The 18,687-nt window shown below is 34.8% G+C and overlaps 1 protein-coding gene across 1 annotated transcript in view; it reads right to left on the bottom strand.

Moving 5' to 3' along the window:
* The window catches only part of WWOX (WW domain containing oxidoreductase), a 1,223,908-nt gene that overhangs the window by 443,489 nt on the left and 761,732 nt on the right, over positions 1-18,687 (bottom strand). The window lies entirely within an intron of this gene.

The following is an 18,687-nucleotide window of genomic DNA, read 5'->3' as shown; positions in this document are numbered from 1 at the left end:
CATTAATAGTAATACTGCACATATTTCAATTATTTGAGGCAGGTATGTGGTACAGTGGATAGAATACTTCACCTGGAGTCAGAAAGAGCTGATTTCAAATATAGCTTCAGAGCTATATGATCCTAGAGAAGTCACTTTTTACCCTTGTCTTCCTGAGATCTCTCATCTATAAAATGGGAATAATAACAGCACCTGCTTTCCAAGGTTGTTGTAAAACATTCTGTACAACTTAAAACACTATATAAAGGCTCATTATCATGCTTTAAGACTGACAAAATGCCATATTTAAGTGATGAACTGGACGGTTCACTGAGTCTGGAATGAGAAAATCTTATTGGCAAGTCATCATTGAGAGAAACAAATAAAGAAATAAAGGTTATCTTAACAAAGGAACAGGTACTTGTACTATGGCTTCCTCCAGAAATTCCCCTACTGAGTGGCTCTGAGGTAATACATCCTCTTTTTATTTTTTAAAAGTTATTTTTATTTATTTTGTTAAATATTTCTCAATTAAATATAAAAATTAAACAGTCATTTAAAAAAAGTTCTGAGATCCAAATTCTTTCCAACTCTCCCATTTGCTCTTTCTCCTTGAGAAGGCAAGCAATTTGATATTTACATATGTAAAGTCATGCAAAATGTATTTCCATATTAGCTATATTACAAAAGAAAAAATGAACACTATAAAACAATAAAAATTAAGTTTTTTTTTTTTTTAAAGTATGCTTCAATCTCCATTCATTAGTTTTTCTTGCTGGACGACATTTTTCATTATGGATACACTGAGATCCATTATGGAATCCAATTCATTATGGAATTGTCTTGGATCATTGTCTTGATAGGGTAGCTAAATCTTTCACAGAAGACCATCCTTATATTATTGTTGTTACTGTGTATACAAATTTCTCCTAGTTCTGCTCATTTCACTTTGTGCCTCTCCAAGTTTTTCTAAAGTACTATACTTGTCATTTCTTTTTTTTTTTTAACTTAATAGTATTTATTTTTTTCAATGACATGTAAAAATAGTTTTCAACATTCATTTTTGTAAGATTTTGAGTTCCAAATTTTTCTCCGTCTCCCCTCTCCAAGACAAGTAACCCAAAATAAGTTATACATGCATAATTATGTCAAACATATTTCCATATTAGTCAAGAAGAATCAGAACAAAAGGAAAAAAACACAAGAAAGAAAAAGAAAAAACAAATTTAAAAACAAGTGAAAATTATATCCTTCGATCTGTATTTAGTCTCCATTCTTTTTCTGGATGTGGATAACATTTTCCATCATAAGTCTTTTAGAATTATTTTGGATTACTGCATTGTTGAGAAGAGCTAAGTCTTTCAAAGTTGATTATGATCCAATGTTGCTATTACTTTGTACAATGTTCTCCTGGTTCTGCTTACTTCACTCAGCATCAGTTCATGAAAATATTTCTAGGTTTTTCTGAAATCTGCCTACTCATCATTTTTTATAGAACAACAGTATTCTATTACATTCATATATTATGATTCCCCAATTGATGGGCATCCCCTCATTTTCCAACTCTTTGCCACCACAAAAAGAACTGCTATGAATATTTTTGTACAAGTGGGTCCTTTTTCTTTTTATATGATCTCTTTGGGATACAGACCTAGTAGTGATATTAGAACAAAAGTTATGCACACTTTTGTAGTCCTTTGGGTATAGTTCTAAATTGTTCTCCAGAATGGATGGATCAGTTCACAACTCTACCAACTGTGCATTAATGCCCCAGTTTTCTCACATCCCCTTCTACATGTATTGTTTCCTTTTTCTAACATCTTAACCAATCTGATAGGTGTCAGGTAATATCTCAGAGTTGTTTTAATTTGCATTTCTCTAATCAATAGTGATTTAACTGCTTATCATTTCTTTACAGCACAAAATTATTCCATCGTAATCATATACCACAACTTATTTAGCCATTTCCTAATTGATGGACCTTCCCCTCAATTTTCAGTTCTTTGCTGCCACAAAAAGTGTTTCTATAAATATCTTTTTACAAATAGGTCCTTTTCCTTATTCTTTGCTCTCTTTGGGATAATGACCCAATAATAACAATGCTGGGTTCAAAAGCTATGCACAGTTTTATAACCCTTTGTGCATAATTCCTAATTGTTCTCCAGAATATCATCATCTTTTTAATGATGGGAATTAGCATATGGAGTGTTATCACAATTATTAGATCTCCTGACTCTATTCCATTGTTGACTTTAACTATATCATGTAGAGCTACAGATCAATTCTTGAGAATTAGATGTAATTCTAGGACCTGCATTTGAGGAAGGATCTTAATATAATGGAAACACATTCAAAGGATACTGACTAGAATGATGAAAGGACAAAGGACTAGAAATTATTGCATATGAATCTATTGCATCCCCATTACGTGACATTTATTTTGTAAGCATGTATAATGTTTACAAACTATCAATAATATATATACAAGAAAATTTACATTCTATGTATATGCGTATATATATATATACATATATATGTGTATATGTTATATACATATACACACATACAATAAATGAAAAGTAATGGGGATGGGAATGGGGAATACCATCTTAGGAAATAAAACAAAAGGCCTCCTTAAGGAGAGAGAACAGTTGAGCTTCACCTTGAACACATGAATGGTTTCATCACCCCCATGCTACCTTTGTAGACACACAACACATACATGTGCAAACATTAAAGCCAGGAAAGAAATTTCAGTGACTTTCATTCTCCTTCATTACAGTTCATAGATCTACAGAGACAAGGCCTCTCTGAGGCCTTTATATTTGAGAAAAAATGAGGCCTTGAGCAACAAATAACTTGCTTAAGGTTACAAATGTTGGAAGTTTGGTTTTCTGACTCCAGAATCAGGGCCTTTTTCCTTTGTTTCATAAACTGGTTCATTAGAATGGAAAGTTGGTTCAGGTTTAGGGAAGAATGATCCAGAAAGCTTCACCTTGTCCTTCCCAACTTCTTCCCTCCAGTATTTTCTTTTCTTTTTAAAAATTCTGTGGATATATCTTTGATCACTAGTAATCATTGGAGAGAGCCAGTCAGTCAATAATCCTGTCAGTGCAGAAATCACAGTGAGACATGTAAACTTCAGTTTTTATGGAAACTAGGTATGACTTCTAGCTTTCTGTAGGAATATTCAAGTTGCTCTTTTACTTCAACATGTGCTACATTTTCTACTGTATTCTAGATCACTTGGGGAGTGTTTTTATGCACAGCACCTGGCATAGGGTAAGCATTCAATGAATTCTTGTTGACTAGCCAGATTGGTGTGGAGAATTGGTTCTTTTTTAAGGTTGGCACTTCGTAGACCTTAAAAATGCAATTGAAATGAAAGCTACCATTATTACTATTGTTGTTAATATTATAATTGTTGCTATATCTTCAATTTTTTAAAAAGAAAAGAGATATACAAAATCTTGGGAAACGTTATTTTACATTTGCTAGTATTTGCTAGTATTGGACAGTTTACTTCAATTATACTGTAAACTGTTACTTTGAGAGGGAAAAATCTAGATTAATTAGCATGCTATGAAAATCTGTAATGTTTGCACTGTTACTTTGTTCTTAGACTCACAAAATGCCTGTAGGTTTAAACAGAATTTTTTTAAATAGGTGGCTGTGAATTTTCTCTGCACACCTGTATTATCAAGGTAACTTTGGCCATAAACAGCATTTTAAAATTATCACATAAAAAACTATCAAGCACTAAATTAGAAAAAAACAGAAATTTGAAAGTGATAGTTAAATTTATGGAGCAATTCTGCTGCACTCAAAGGCTCATTGCTTGACATGTAAGCAAATTTTGAGCTGTGTGTTGGGCATGCGGGTGGCCTTCTTACTGAAAGCAACCCCCGCCAACATTAGCCACCCAATTAAAGCCACACACAAAATACATACTCTTTGGATTTGAGCTTGTTTGCATGAATAATGGAGATAATATTAAAAGTCTTTTCTCACCATTTCTATTCACCCCCCCCCTTTTTTTTTATTTGGCCGAGTGCCTTCTTTGCTACCTCCAAGAGCTGTTAATTTTGTTCGCTGCTGAGCAAGAGTCAAAGTCAGAGTCTAAACAGCTTGTAATGAGTTTTCAATGGCCCATCTCACTGAAATTGAGGGCAAAGGAGCAGCCAGCTTAGACACTGTCAGCCCTCGGAATTTATTATGGAGGGTGTGATGTGTGCACTGGAAAATGCACAGAAGAGGGTGGGAAGCTCCTGAGTGTCTTACATCGAGGATTCTTTAAAAAGATATATAATCCTGGTGAGGCAGGGGTGCTATTGACTGTTTAGGCAGGATTTGCACTGTCAAAATGGAGGTACCTGGGTTTACTTCCCACTCCACTTTGGAGACCAATGAAACAATGGGACCCAAGAATAGGTGATGAAGATGTAAGTCAGAAATATGAAAAAGCTTATTTTCATTACCATTTTTCCAGCTGTAAGAACTACTTCCATCTTTATACCCAACTATCAGAATTAGAATAGAGAATCTGCTCTCATTCCCCACCTATCCCCTAGATTTCTATCCTCTAACAATTTCTAAATCTCTATCATCCTCATTGCATTCTCTAGATTTGGCTAGAGGAAATCCAGTGAAATAATACCCTATTCCCCCTTTCTCCCATGGCAATAATACTTTCAGGTCTGCCCTAAGAGCTATGTAAATCTCAATTGTCACCTACATCAATCTCATTTTAGAGAATTCAGTGCATCTTCTGTCTTCTATCAGTCACATTTGTAACTTATCTGTGTTTTCTTATCAAGAAATTCTTTAATTTCTCTTTCCAGAAATATCCCATTAAGGACTTAATTTGACTCTTAGTTTGGAGGTAAATAGTTCTTGACAGCTATGCAAAGTACAAGTTCTGATAGATCTTATAAAATTGGAAAGGTCACAAGTGTGAGTGCCTTTACAGGCTTTTTCTACACTACCCAGTAACCAGGCTAAAGATGCAGGAGAGAACCAGTCAGTTAATGAACATTTATTAAGGGTCTACTATGTGCCAAATACTGTGGCACTGATCATAAGAATATTTAATGTAATGTGATGAATTTCTTTTCCATCCAGTAATTCTTGAAGATCATAAGCTATGTTGAGAGATCTCTATAGTATCCACAAAGATAAAATCATATATCCTTCAGATATCCTTACCAGTCATTATTGTTTGGTTAGTAACACATGTTTCAATCCTTTCCTCCATATAATTCCCTTATATACTTCAAGGAAACAATCCAATCCCTCTACATTTTAGTAGGTAAAGCTTAAAAAGCTGCCTGAGACTCAATGTAATTTAATGAGTTGATGGTGGTTACAAAGCTATTGGCAATGGCAAAATCTGAAACCTGGTCTTCCGAACTCCAAATCCAGTATATCCTATTTTCTTAAACTCTGTCTGGTTCACTACAAGAGATTTTATAATTGAATGGGGAGGACATGAAATTATGATTTATTATTAGTAAATGTTTGGTTTGCATACTGATTTTATATACCTATATATCTGGGGTCACAATAATAATTTCTTGGACAAAAAGGGATTGTGGGTGGAAAAAGTTTAAAAAACTCTGCAGTATATTATTCACTATATCACACTGCCATAAACATATACCACCCTCAAAAATAGGCATATACCATGTTCCAATCTGTGAGAGTTTATTAAGTAAGAAGCAGCAACAATGATAAAAATCAAAAGCAGCAATATGGGATTTGGAGTCAGAAGCCTTATGCACCACCTCCAACTTAATATTAAGTGCCTACTTTTGAAGGTAGTATTCTAGGTGCTAGAGAGAAACAAGGAAGAAAATCAAAAGAAATATTGCCTGACTCAAATAACTTATATTCTATTGTCAGAAGCAACATTTACCCAGATGAGCACATACAACTTAGATATTTCAAGGAATTCAAAATGATGATAAAGATGGAAGGGATAAAGAGAGGCCTGATATGAGAGGACTCAGACTGAATCTTCCAGGGATCTAGGGATTCTAAGGGGATATGGATAGATTTGAATCCTGGGTCTATTGAGTGACTTCAGATAAATCCCTTCTTTTTCTGGGCTTCATTTTCTCTTTTGTAAAAGGGTGGGAATGCACTAGATAGCCACTAACTTCCTTTCCTGCTCAAAATCCTGCAAAATCTTTACTTTTCAAGGTGACCCCTCCTATCTATTCAATATACCCAAGCAAATAACAGCTTACATCCTTTAGGCATTTTAGCATTTTAACAGGAGATGCCAAGTCCCAAACCAAAGCAGTGACTTTTTAATGTTAATATTTAAGGGACATAAAAGGCTATGTAAAAATATTTATAATCATTGGCTCTTCTCATAATCTTACCAGTTTTCCTTTTAAGATGTCAGTCAAAATGAACAAAATTTCAAAATGAATAAAACTTTCTTTAAAACCTGTGCTGCTGCTTCTACAAGACCCTAGACTTGTTATTCCACAAGATCCAAAATGGAGATGAGCTATATATTAAAAAACATTTTCCATTAAAATCTTCTCCAGTGACTCATCCTTTTTAAGAGGTGACCCCAAATCCTGAAAGGCAATTCAGATCTGGAAAAGCTTTGAGTATCTAAGCAGTGATAGGTTCTGTGTCTGCTCTTCAAGATCTACCAACCTCACATAAGTCTGGCTATTTGAAAACTCTCAAAAAAGATATGGTTAGGATTGTCCTTTTATTTAGAGCAGAATCACCCACACTAATGAAATTAAGGATCCCTGAATAATTCAAATAAGCATACTTCAACATATCAAGAGCAGAAAATAGAGAAACTAAACCACCATTAAAAATTTGTCAAAATACTTTTAGATAAGTATCAGAAACAAAGTTAGAGAAACTGCTAAGTATTTTTTTTTTCTTTTAATGTTCTAAGAAACCTCTAACTGGTAGGATTGACTGTTTTCCATATTAATTTCCTCTTCATCTAAGTGATTGACATTTCAGGTTGTTCACATGAAACTACCATAATGTTGGCTGTAAAAAATATAATGAGGAAAAATTGGAGTGGGGAGGGATGATGAGGACTATATATAAAATTGATTAGAAAACAGTAGGAGAGTAATTATATATAAGAAGAAATAGTTAAGCCTTTTTCTATATTTTAAACTTAAGAAAGCTGGGGATTAATACTCTGTTTTTGTGAGTGTTACAACATAAACTTTTTTTTTGGAAGTATGGGGATATTTTTTATATTAGAAAGAAATCATAGTAATATGCTTACTAAGTACATATTGACTTGCCTTATCAATGATAATAATTACTATTAATCTCACAATGATATAGCACTTTAAGTTTTTTAATCTCGTTTTTATTTATGTCTTTTGTTTTGGCATTACTTTACTTCCATATACATATCTCCAGACTCCCTTTCCTAACAAGGCGTCCCTTACAAAAATGAATTACAAAAAAAAAAAAGAAAAGAAATTCAGTAAAATCAGACAACACATCATTTATATGTGACCATACCTACAGTATTTCAACTCTTTTCTAGAGCCAACCTTGGTCATTATGATTACATAGTATTCAGTTTCAGATTTTCATTCCTTCTGTTTATATTACTGCTGACATTGTATATGTTCCTCTCTTTCTTTTCTCCTTTTTGCGCTCCCCCCACCCCCCACCCTTTCAGTTTACATAATTCTGCCTTGATTTAATCATTTGCTCAATCAAGTATTTAGTAATTACTTAGTATCATTAGCTAGCCTAAATGCTATACTAGGTACTTTGGATAAAAAGACAAAAAATAAAACAGTCCCTGATCTTTCCATCACCTCTCTAGATTCTACATGTTTATAATTTCTTAGAGCACAATAATATCCCAATTACATTAAAGTACCATAATTTGTTTAGCTCTTCATTAATCAATAAAAAATTTTTTGATCCCTCAAAAAACAGAGAAAAAGAACTTTAAATTTAAAAACACTTTCCTCACAACAATCCTATGAAGCAGTGAGTAAAAGTATTAAAATAAATGACTTATTCAAAGTCACACAACTAGTAAGTTTCAAAGCAATGTTCAAACTGATTACCTAATACCAGATCCAATGCTATTTAAGATTTTCCATCTTATAACAAATATTTATAACTATCCCTCTTTTCTTGAGGATAAAAGACTAATTCCTTTGTGTGATATTAAAAATCATTCAATATTTGGATTCAACCTGTTCCAGATTGACTTTACTTTGGTCTTCTTCATACTCTTGAATTCCTGCCAAAATGACCTATTCACTGTTTCCTGTATACAACATTCCATCACTCCCCCCCCCCACGCCATCCATGTCTTTGCATATGTTTTCTTACAGGTCTTGAATCTACTTCTTTTTTACCCATGGCTGCTGGATTCTTTGCTTTCTTCAGAGCTCAGTTGGAATGCTCCCTTCTATACTAGGCCTTAAAAAAAAAAGTCAGTCCTCTTTCCCTTACTGTTGTTACTCTTACCCCCAACCAAGATTGGCTCTGATATACTTTATCTATATTTTATATTAATTAATTTGTTTACATACTGTTGAAGGTGGTGATTTTTGTATTTGTATCTGTTGTGCTTAGCACAGTATCTATGCACATGGTAAATAATAAATGATGGATAAATTAACAGATTTATTAATAAGTGAATGACTTAGTTTGGTTTTTCAAGCAGAGCCATACTTTTCTGTAGATCCAGGGATAAATATATGTCTGTTTTTCAAGGACCACTTTAGCTAAGTCCTGAGAGGCTCATTGCCAGATTGGCCACACTATGATTCATTTTGGGGCCACAGCAATTCTCAAAGCCTATCCAAAGTTTTTAATTTGTAGTTATTACACTTCTATTCACTTTATATATGACTTTGGGTAAGTCAGTCTTATTCTGGGTCACGGTTTACTCCCCTTTAAGAATAAGGAGACTGAACCAAAATATCCCCCAGCTTTCTTCCAACTCTAGAAATTCCTATATTCTCTGTTCTTCCTCTAACTACTATATTTAACATTCCACCTATGCTGAAGGCTGATGGAGATTTGAAAATGTATATGTTCTATATAATGCATAAAAATCTGAAATTAAGTTGAACAAGGTTGTCAATACCCCAGGAAAAGATCACATAATTTTTCCATATGAAATCTCTGGTATAGATTCAGTATTTCTGATTCTTTTTCATACTGAGATCCTCCTCAGTTGAAACTGTAAACAATATAGCAATAGTATCAAAACTCAAATTTCTTCATATATTTTTCCCTTAGTTGTTTTATCTTTACTGTAGAGAACAGTTGTTGTGAGTTTGATTCTTCTCCATTTAGTCACCTAGGTTAATGATCAAAAGGAGACTACCTAATTCTTCAATTTTTATAACCATTAAACAAAAGGACAAAGTTGAGTTATGTCCTACTTAACTATCTCCACTGTATCTGAATTATCTCATAGACTAATAGATTATTGGAGATAAAAGGGAAAAGTGCTTTGTAAGACTTATGGACACAAACTTCTATTGATAAAGCCAGTATAAAAATTCTTCTGCCCTGAAAACCTAAATCCTTATCTTGGATTTCCTGAAAACAATCTGGCTAAAAAGCCCTCTTTTTGGCCATGGAAGAGTGAACATTTATACAATCATTAAAACCTCATCTTCCACCATATTTTTCCTCCTTCTCAGTTTTAATACATTTTTATAATTGCATTGAAGATATTCTAACCCTGTTTTTAGTGCAAAGATAAAATTTATGAAGCATGACAAACGTATCATATCAGAGCCCACCCAACGAATAACAATGCGCATGTCGAAACAAGGGCATTAGCTCTTGTTTCTTCAGGATTCTGCCTTTTAATAGCTTGAGGTAGAAGAGTTAACCCCAAACCCTCCTTCAAATACAAATACATACTATGGAAATAAGGGAAGATCTTCCCATTCACAGCACAGATCAGAGAGCATAGTCACAAAGATTTTAGGTAACAGAAAAGATCATTAAAAGTTAAGTAAACTAATATATAGTTTTAGTCACTAGGAAGATTTCTAGAGACAGCTAGTAAAGTAGAAAGAGAACTGACCCAAGGGACTCAGGAGACTTGGTTTACAATTTTGGTTTTGATACCAATTGTCTGTTAAGCTCTGTGACCCACTTCTTAGCCTCAATTTCCTCATTTGTAAAACAATGGAATTAGAGTGTGGAATGCCTTAGCTTCTTGCATGGTAGATGTGAAAGCTAAGACTCATTTTTAAGCCCTACCTCTATGATTTGTTGGCTTTAGAACTGTCTGGGCAAATGCCTTGGTTTATCCTTCAAAGGGAACTAATGCTTTTGCTATTTACCTTTTGGTTTTTGTTTTGGTCATGTCTGGCTCATTGTGAGGCCATTTGGGGTTTTCTTGACAAAGATAATGAAGTGGTTTGTCATTTTTTTCTCCAGCTCATTTTACAGATGAGGAAACTGAGGCAAAGTGGATTTAGTGACTGGCCCAGGGTCACACAATGAGTGTCTGAGGTCATATTTGAATTCATGAAGATGCATCTTTCTGATTCTCTGCCCAATGCTCTATGTTCCGAGCCACCTAGCTACCCTAACTACCTAATCAAGTTCTTATATGGAAAATTCTTTGTAAAACTTAACATACTCTGGTGATACTATTTTGCCTCTGAAATTCTATTATTCCCTATATAACAGCTTTTCTTAACAAAGGAATATTTATAAAATTGGATTCAGAAATTAGATTTTGTATAGGTTTTCCCCAACTACTCTCCTAGAGAGATCATTCATTTTTTCCTTAAGGTTTTTCCCCTCTCATTACACATGAACAATAAATTCTCCCTCGCATTTCTGAGTCTTTTGAAGGCTTACAACGCTTTCCCCCATAATGATTCTGTGAGGTAAGTGGTACATGGAGTGCCACTTTTATGACAAGTGAATTTCTGGACAATCAGAGGCAGGCAGAGATATACCGAAAATACCACAGCAAACTCAAATAAACTTTCATGTTATAGTGCAGATTAGAAACAATTGAAAACATATACCACAGAAGACAGACAAGAATCCTCATGTGTGAAAATGCATCTCTGTGTATATATGAATACAGCCAACTAGACACATGGATTAGCATGGATTTTGTAGGTGAACAAAAAAATTTATCTTTATTCCACAAGAAGTCATTGGGTGACACAGAAAGAACTGGGGTTGGCATCAGAAAAAATGCTACTTGACAATTGGTTCTAGCACTTGCTAGTTGATAGACTGGGGACAAATGCACTTAGATTCTCAAAACCTCAGTTTCCTCATCTGGGGAATGGGAAAGTAACATTTGATTTTCCTGTTAGACTAAGCTGGGGTGAAGAAAGCATTTTTAAATCTTAAAGCCCCACAGTTTGGGAATGGCTGTTAGTATTTTGTACACAATTCTGGAAAGAAACAAATGGCTCCATCCAGATTAACTCTCCTGTAATCTCCATGGTCCCTTTCCCTCTTTAGAAATCTGAGACAGGGATGGGGAATATTTTTTTAAATTTCCCATAATAGCCTCACATAAGCAAATCAAGCCAAGAACACTAATGAAGTGAAGGAAATCTATGCCATGCAAACACATTTCTTGCGACAAAATGGATTGACTAGGTATGAGAGATACAAGGAAACATAACCAAAATGCATCCCACTGGAAAAGCTTTTTGTTCACATTGTCATTTACGGCTCCTGAATTAATAGACCAAGAAAGACACCACAGGCACCAGCCAAACGCAGTAAAACCATTGGCAGCCAGCAGTGTCTCCAAGTTTAATTCCCCCGGGGAGAAAAGGACACTACCTAATCTGTATTCAGTCCTGACATTGTCCACATCTGATATGGAACATTAGCTACTAACTCTCTCAATAGACTAGTGTCCTTCAGTTTATATTACTTTATGTTAATAGTAGAAAAATTACACACAACATCATTTATCATTGTTATGCTGCACTATACATCCCATAGCTGATTTTAATATATTTATTTACCCCTGAGATAGGGAGAAATTTAAAATATATATACATATGTGTATGTATATATATATATTTTTTTCAAGTAGAATCTATAGGGATAGAATAGGTGCAAATCCTTTTTAAAAAATTAAAAAGAGCCCTTCCAATGAAGAAAAAAACATTGTATAAGGCAGCTAATGAGAATCCAAACTCCTTAGACCTAAGAATATAGCTTTAGTGCTATAGTATAAATCTTAGGGAACAAGTGCATAACATCACGTTGCATCTTAATGATAATATATCTTTTGGTTGCCCATCTCACTAGTTTCTTCATTTTGCTATTACAGCCTTTCGTCCTTCTCATGCAGCCAGCCAGCTATTCAGGTGTGTGACATTTAGCCTCAAAGTAAGGAGTAAAGGAGATTTAGGGAAATCTTCACCAACCAGCAAATGTTACTGTCCAGTCTACTGATACCAGGGATGACTTTTGGTTATTACGTTTATAGAATCAGAGTCCCACAGAACGTTAGATCTGAAAGGGGCCCTCAGAACACAGAATGCTCTGTGTTCAAAGGAAAGAAATGAAGAAGTTAGAACAATTAATGCTAGAGTTAGCAAGGATATTGGAAATTAGAATTAACTAACCAATAAATCAACAAGCATATGTTAAGTACCTATTTTGTGCCAGACACTGTACTAGGTGCTAGGAATATAAAGATGAACATGAAATACTCCTGGAAATTTACTACATTCTTTAAGGGGAGAAAAAAATAAACCAAAACAAAACATGTACACATAAAAACATGCCAATAAATATTTATAAAATCTATAAAAATAAAACACAAGATAATTTTTATCAGCACCAGAAGCTATAGGTATAAGGAAAAGATTTCATGTAGGAGATGGCTTTTATGCAAAGAGAGGTAGAGTGTAAGACATTCTATGTAAAGGCTTAGGAATAGGATATGGAAGGTCAGTTCTTCAGGAATGGCAGAAAGGCCAGATTAGCTGGACTGATGAGTGTGTGATGGGAAACCATATATAATAATATGGAAATGTAGATGGGAGCCAGGTTGTGAAGGGCTGTAATTGCTAAAGGAGTTTATATGTGATAGTGGAGGAAATAACAATCAGTTAGAATTTATGGAACATGGAAATGACATGGGTAAAACTCTGCTTCATAAATATCACTTTTGCATTTGTTTGGAGGATGGATTGAAGGGGGAAGAAACTGAAGGCAACATAGCCAATTAAGAGACTAATGCAATAGTCCAGCTGAAAGGTGATGAGATAGCAGTATGAATGGAGAGAAGAGGGATGACTCAAGAGATGCTATGGAAGTAGAAACATTACAACGATTCCAGGGTTACAAACCTGAGTGATTGGAAGGGTGGCTGCTTCATGAGAAAGAGTGAAACTGACATTAGAAATAGGTTTGGGGAATGGCAATAAGTGCTGGTTTGGACATGTTGAGTATAAAATAACTATGGGCATATAGAACAAGGAATATCAGAATTAGGAAGACATTTTGTACTCCCGGAAGTAGAATGTCAGCTCTGGAAGGAGATTGAGATCATCTCCTCTAATGCCATCATTGAAGACCTGGGGAGGAAAATGAGGCCAAAAAAGAGAATAGAAAGTCACACATCTAAACTCATTGAGCTAGTTAACATTGCCCTCTTTCAAGGTACCAAAAAAGGCTGTTTCTACAATGAAAAGCAAGCAGAATGAGGAGAAACTAAACTGGGTGGAATAATCTTATATATCTATATTTGTGGACTTGTGTTTTTAAATAACCTCTTTCATACCCTTCTCCTACTCTGGGAGTTCTTATAGGTGAAGAATTTAATTTATTTATCTTGATCCTTATATATTTTAGTTGTCCTTTAATTATCCTTCAGCACCAAGTAAAAGGACTTTTTTTTTTGGTACATTGTAGGTGCTGAATCATTGTTTGTGAAATAGAACTGACCAATTATTAGACTTGAATCTAAGTTAGCTTTAAAAATAAATTTTATTGATATCTTTTGTTTTTATATCACTTATATTTCCCCTTCTTTTTCTCCTTTCTTTCCTAGAGTCATTTCTTTTAAAAAAATGAAAATGGAGGAACTTCTAACCAACATATAAAAAAATAGAAGATTACATGAAGTTACCTTTTGTAAAGATGCAGGGGAAGTACCTTCTCATACCTTTCTGTTGGGACAAAGATTAGTCCATGTAATTTTACAGCACTCATTTTTAATTGTTTTGTTTTTGTTCTATTTACATTGTAATAGTCATTGTTACTTCATTTGTATCATTCTTCATTTTATATCAGTTCATGTTTTCCCATGCTTCTTTGTATTCACCTGTTCATACAGCCTGATAGTCTACTGTTATATTTACATATTACCATTTGTTATTTAGAAGTTCTGCAGTTAACTGATAGCCACTTTTGTTTCTATTTCTTTGCTATTACATAAAGTCCTGTTGTAAGTATTTTGGCATACTTTCTTTTTGGTCACTGATCTCCTTAGGTATTTGTCCATATAATTCCAAATTGTTTTCCATAATAGCTGGACTGTTAAAGGTCAACCTGAAAAGCATTCATGTGCCCACTTTGTTGATTTGTCCCACTATTTTGACACTATTTGGGGATCATAATTACTCATTTACTGGATATGACATAAAACTTCATGATTTTTTTTTTTTATCAGCATTTCTCTTATTACTAGTGATTTGGAGCCTTTTTTCCCCTAGTTGTTAATAGTTGCAATTCTTCTTTAGAGTCAGGGGCTATTTGTTTTACTGCAAAGAATGCCCATCAGGCAATGCAAGAAAGAAGTGAATGTGGACCAAGGGACCTCAGTTCAAATTCCAACTTTACTTTTTACTAGGGATAAGTTAACATCTCAAGACCTCAGTTTCCATATCCACAAAATCAGGGAGCTGGAGCAGATGACCTGTAAGATCTATTTTAGTTCTAAATATATGATCTTGTGACTGCTTGAAGAGATAATATTTCAAAGAATCCATAATTTCTTCAGTGTCAGGATTTAAAATTAGAGGGACCTTAGATATCATCTAATCCAAGTCTATAATTTTATAGGTGAGGTTACATGAAATGATTTTTCTTTTTTTAAAACCAGGTCTGTGAATCCATTAGCATAGAAAATTCTCAGAGAGGAAAGTCTTTTTATAACAATGCAGATTGGTAACTGTTCTATAGAGGTTCTGGGATATGTGGAGGTGAAATACTTCACCAATGTGTGTCAATGCTGGAAGAAAGAACTCAGTTCTTCCTAACACAAGGGAAACACTCTTTAACCACAATTCCTCCACTGCCTCACAGAGAATTACTTGCTTAGTCCTCTAGTTCCAAATTCAGAGTCTTTCCACTAGACCACACTATGTCTTTCAGACAGCTATGATTTTTGTCTAACATCTTTTTCCCCCTTGAAAATAATAAGATTGCTAGGAAAGGGCATTTCCTTCTAGAAACAACAGAAAACTACTGAAACTGCTTCTTGAGCAAAGAAGTGACATGGTTAGAGATATCTGATGAATATCAATTTGTGAGCTGTGTAGAGGACAGATTGGAACAAGAACAGACTGGACATAGGGAGACTAATTAAGAGGAACAGAGAGTAAATGACAGAGGTGAGACTTGAAACTATGTCTTCTAATTTTTACTTCATTATTAGACAAGGGAAATAAAGAAGAAGCTGTGAACCATTGCCACAGTGAATACAACATAATGGGACAGCCCCAAGGGCCTCCACATAGGCAGCCTTTCTGTCTCACATTTGCCCCTGCTCAGCTTTCTAACAACCCTTTCAGTTAAGTGGATCAGAGAATCTGATTAGTCCATCTGATATTACTGTTCAAGCCAAGGATTTCTGCTCACCTTCTCCTCGCGACTTCTAAATACAAAACACTACCACCACCACCACACACGCACAAACTCTAAATCATCTCTTAACTTCAATGGATAAAGAAAATTAATTAAAATCCCAAATTATGAATGATAGTATCTGTTCCAGAAGAAACAGATACAACCATAGATAAAGAGCCACTTTTCCATGCAAACTATACCATTTCCTTATTAACATTAAAAAAAAAATTTCCAAAAGACTTTATCAATGAATCAAAGCACTAGTAACCTTTCAGGGAATACGACCATATGCTATTTATCCATTAGCTCCACCACGTCAAGATTAGAGTCACACAGATGAAAGAAATGATCTCTCAGTCCAAGTATCGATCTTCCACTAGGCAGCCCACAGTATATTCTCAGCTGAACATGTGGTTATAAGATAGTGACCTGTCTGGGTCATCTGCTGACCCCATAGGATGCTGTGGAGAAGCCAACAGCTGTCTGAAGTCTTGCTGCTCAGAGTGATGGGAATAAATGAACTTACATCTGGAAGCCAGAACATAGAAGGGCACAGTAAGGAAGTAGCAGCTGAAAAACTCTCTTACACTGCCATATGGAAAATGAACAAAAGATAGAAGAGAATGGAAAATCCTGGTGGAGCAGACAATCAGACCTTAAGATGAACAAGCATACTGACAGCAAAAACAAAATGCCTAAGCAACTTACTAGAAATTCAACTAGGAAAAAGGAGTGGAGAATATACATACACATATGTATGTATATTTTCTGTTGCATATAAGTGTAACACACATACGTTATACACACAAAGACAAATATATATATATATGGATAACATTTGATAAGCACTAGAATATAGTAGAAAGAACAGTAGATTTGAAGTAAAAAGGTTTAGGTTGGAATATTTTGGTATAATTAGTAAGTCAGAGAGTAATGTATAAAAATCCAGAAAAGTTGCATGAGTCTAAGTTATGTAGATCTTTATATACCAAAAAGAGGATTTTTATATTTGATCATATTGGTGAAAAGAAGTTGGTAGAGTTTGCTTCCTTGCCTTCCCTCAAATCCCAACTAAAACCCTATCTTTCCCATCCTTCTTAATTCTAGTACCATCTCCCTGCTGATGATTTCCTATTTGATAGGAGGACAATAACCTAGGAATTTGTAGGATCTGGATTGGGTGATAAATTTTGATAAGGTGATTCTCAGAAAAGCAGAGACTGTTGATTGACAGTACAGAGGAAGAGTCTAGAAGAAATTGTGAACAATCACTATATAATATAGCTCCAACTTGTACAAGTTCTTTATGAGTAATGAGAAAACTTGTTCTTGGCAAAGGGAGGACAGGCAAGAGCTATAATGTCAAGGAGAGGGAGCCAGGTCTTAGTAAGATCTCTCAAGCAGAAGAGAGGAAGAAGTCTAAAAGAAAAGGAAGTTTTGTTGATTACAGAGTGGGAGTTCCAGAAGACACAATGTGAGGAAGTATACAGATATGGATTTGGAATACTGGAGGAGAAAGCTTTGAGATGAAAGGAGAAGAGATTGGAAAGATGAACTGAAGAGATTGTGTGATTTGATGATATGCATTCAGGAATTCAATAACTTGGAGCTGGGAAAGGGAGTGGGAATTGGCTAACCATATGGAATGAGTCCAGGTAGAGCATTAGCAAATGGAAGGGTAAAGTCCAATGAGTTGAAGGAGATCTTAGCCCAATATGGTCTTTCTCATGGAGATTTACTGGAACAACAGAAGTGTAGCTGAGAAGGTACTGGATTAGGATCAATAAGCTTGGGTTAAAAATCTGTTTTGTTTTGTTTTGTTTTCCCCATTTACTACTGCATGGGTACTAAGAAGAAACAGAAAAGCTTTAATCTATTTTTTTTTAAATTTAATAATAACTTTGTATTGACAGAATCCATGCCAGGATAATTTTTACACAGCATTATCCCTTGCAATCACTTATGTTTCGTTTTTTCCCCTCCGTCCCTCCCCCCCCCCCAAGATGGCAAGCAGTCCTATATATGTTAAATATGTAGCAGTATATCCTAGATACAATACATATTTGCAGAACCGAACAGTTCTCCCACTGCACAGGGAGAGTTGAATTCAGAAGGTAAAAATAACTCGGGAAGAAAATCAAAAATCAAATAGTTCACATTCATTTCCCAGTATTCCTTCTTTGGGTGTAGCTGTTTCTGTCCATCATTTCTCCAATGAAACTCAGTTAAGTCTCTTTGTCAGAGAAATCCACTTCCATCAGAATACATCCTCATACAATATCGTTGTCGAAGTGTATAATGATCTCCTGGTTCTGCTCATCTCACTTAGCATCAGTCCATGTAGGTCTCTCCAAGCCTCTCTGTATTCATCCTGCTGGTCATTCCTTACAGAGCAATAATATTCCATAACATTCATATACCACAATTTACCCAGCCATTCTCCAATTGATGGGCATCCATTCATTTTCCAGTTTCTAGCCACTACAAACAGGGCTGCTACAAACATTTTGGCACATACCGGTCCCTTTCCCTTTTTTAGTATCTCTTTGGGGTATAAGCCCAATAGAAACACTGAGAAAAGCTTTAATCTAAAACCATAGAATGCGTAGTTAGGGAAATTTCTAAATCTTTTCTACTGTTAAGGTATCCAGTTGTATTACTTGTAAAATGAAGAAACTGGATAAGATGACCATTTAAGATAGTATGACTTCAGGAGAATAAGCACTTAAAGGTTCTAACCTTTCAAGATGACTAATTTAAATGGTTTCTCCACATTTTGATCTTTATCCACTGATCAGAGGTCAAACTGCTATATATCCAATGGTTCCATTTCTTTATGGATGATGTGAAGGTAGGAAAATC

Source organism: Antechinus flavipes, chromosome 2 (assembly GCF_016432865.1).
Source record: "Antechinus flavipes isolate AdamAnt ecotype Samford, QLD, Australia chromosome 2, AdamAnt_v2, whole genome shotgun sequence".
NCBI classification, from domain to species: domain Eukaryota; kingdom Metazoa; phylum Chordata; class Mammalia; order Dasyuromorphia; family Dasyuridae; genus Antechinus; species Antechinus flavipes.
The sequence above is the reverse complement of the archived record's forward strand: the minus strand, read 5'-3'. Positions and strand labels throughout refer to the sequence as shown.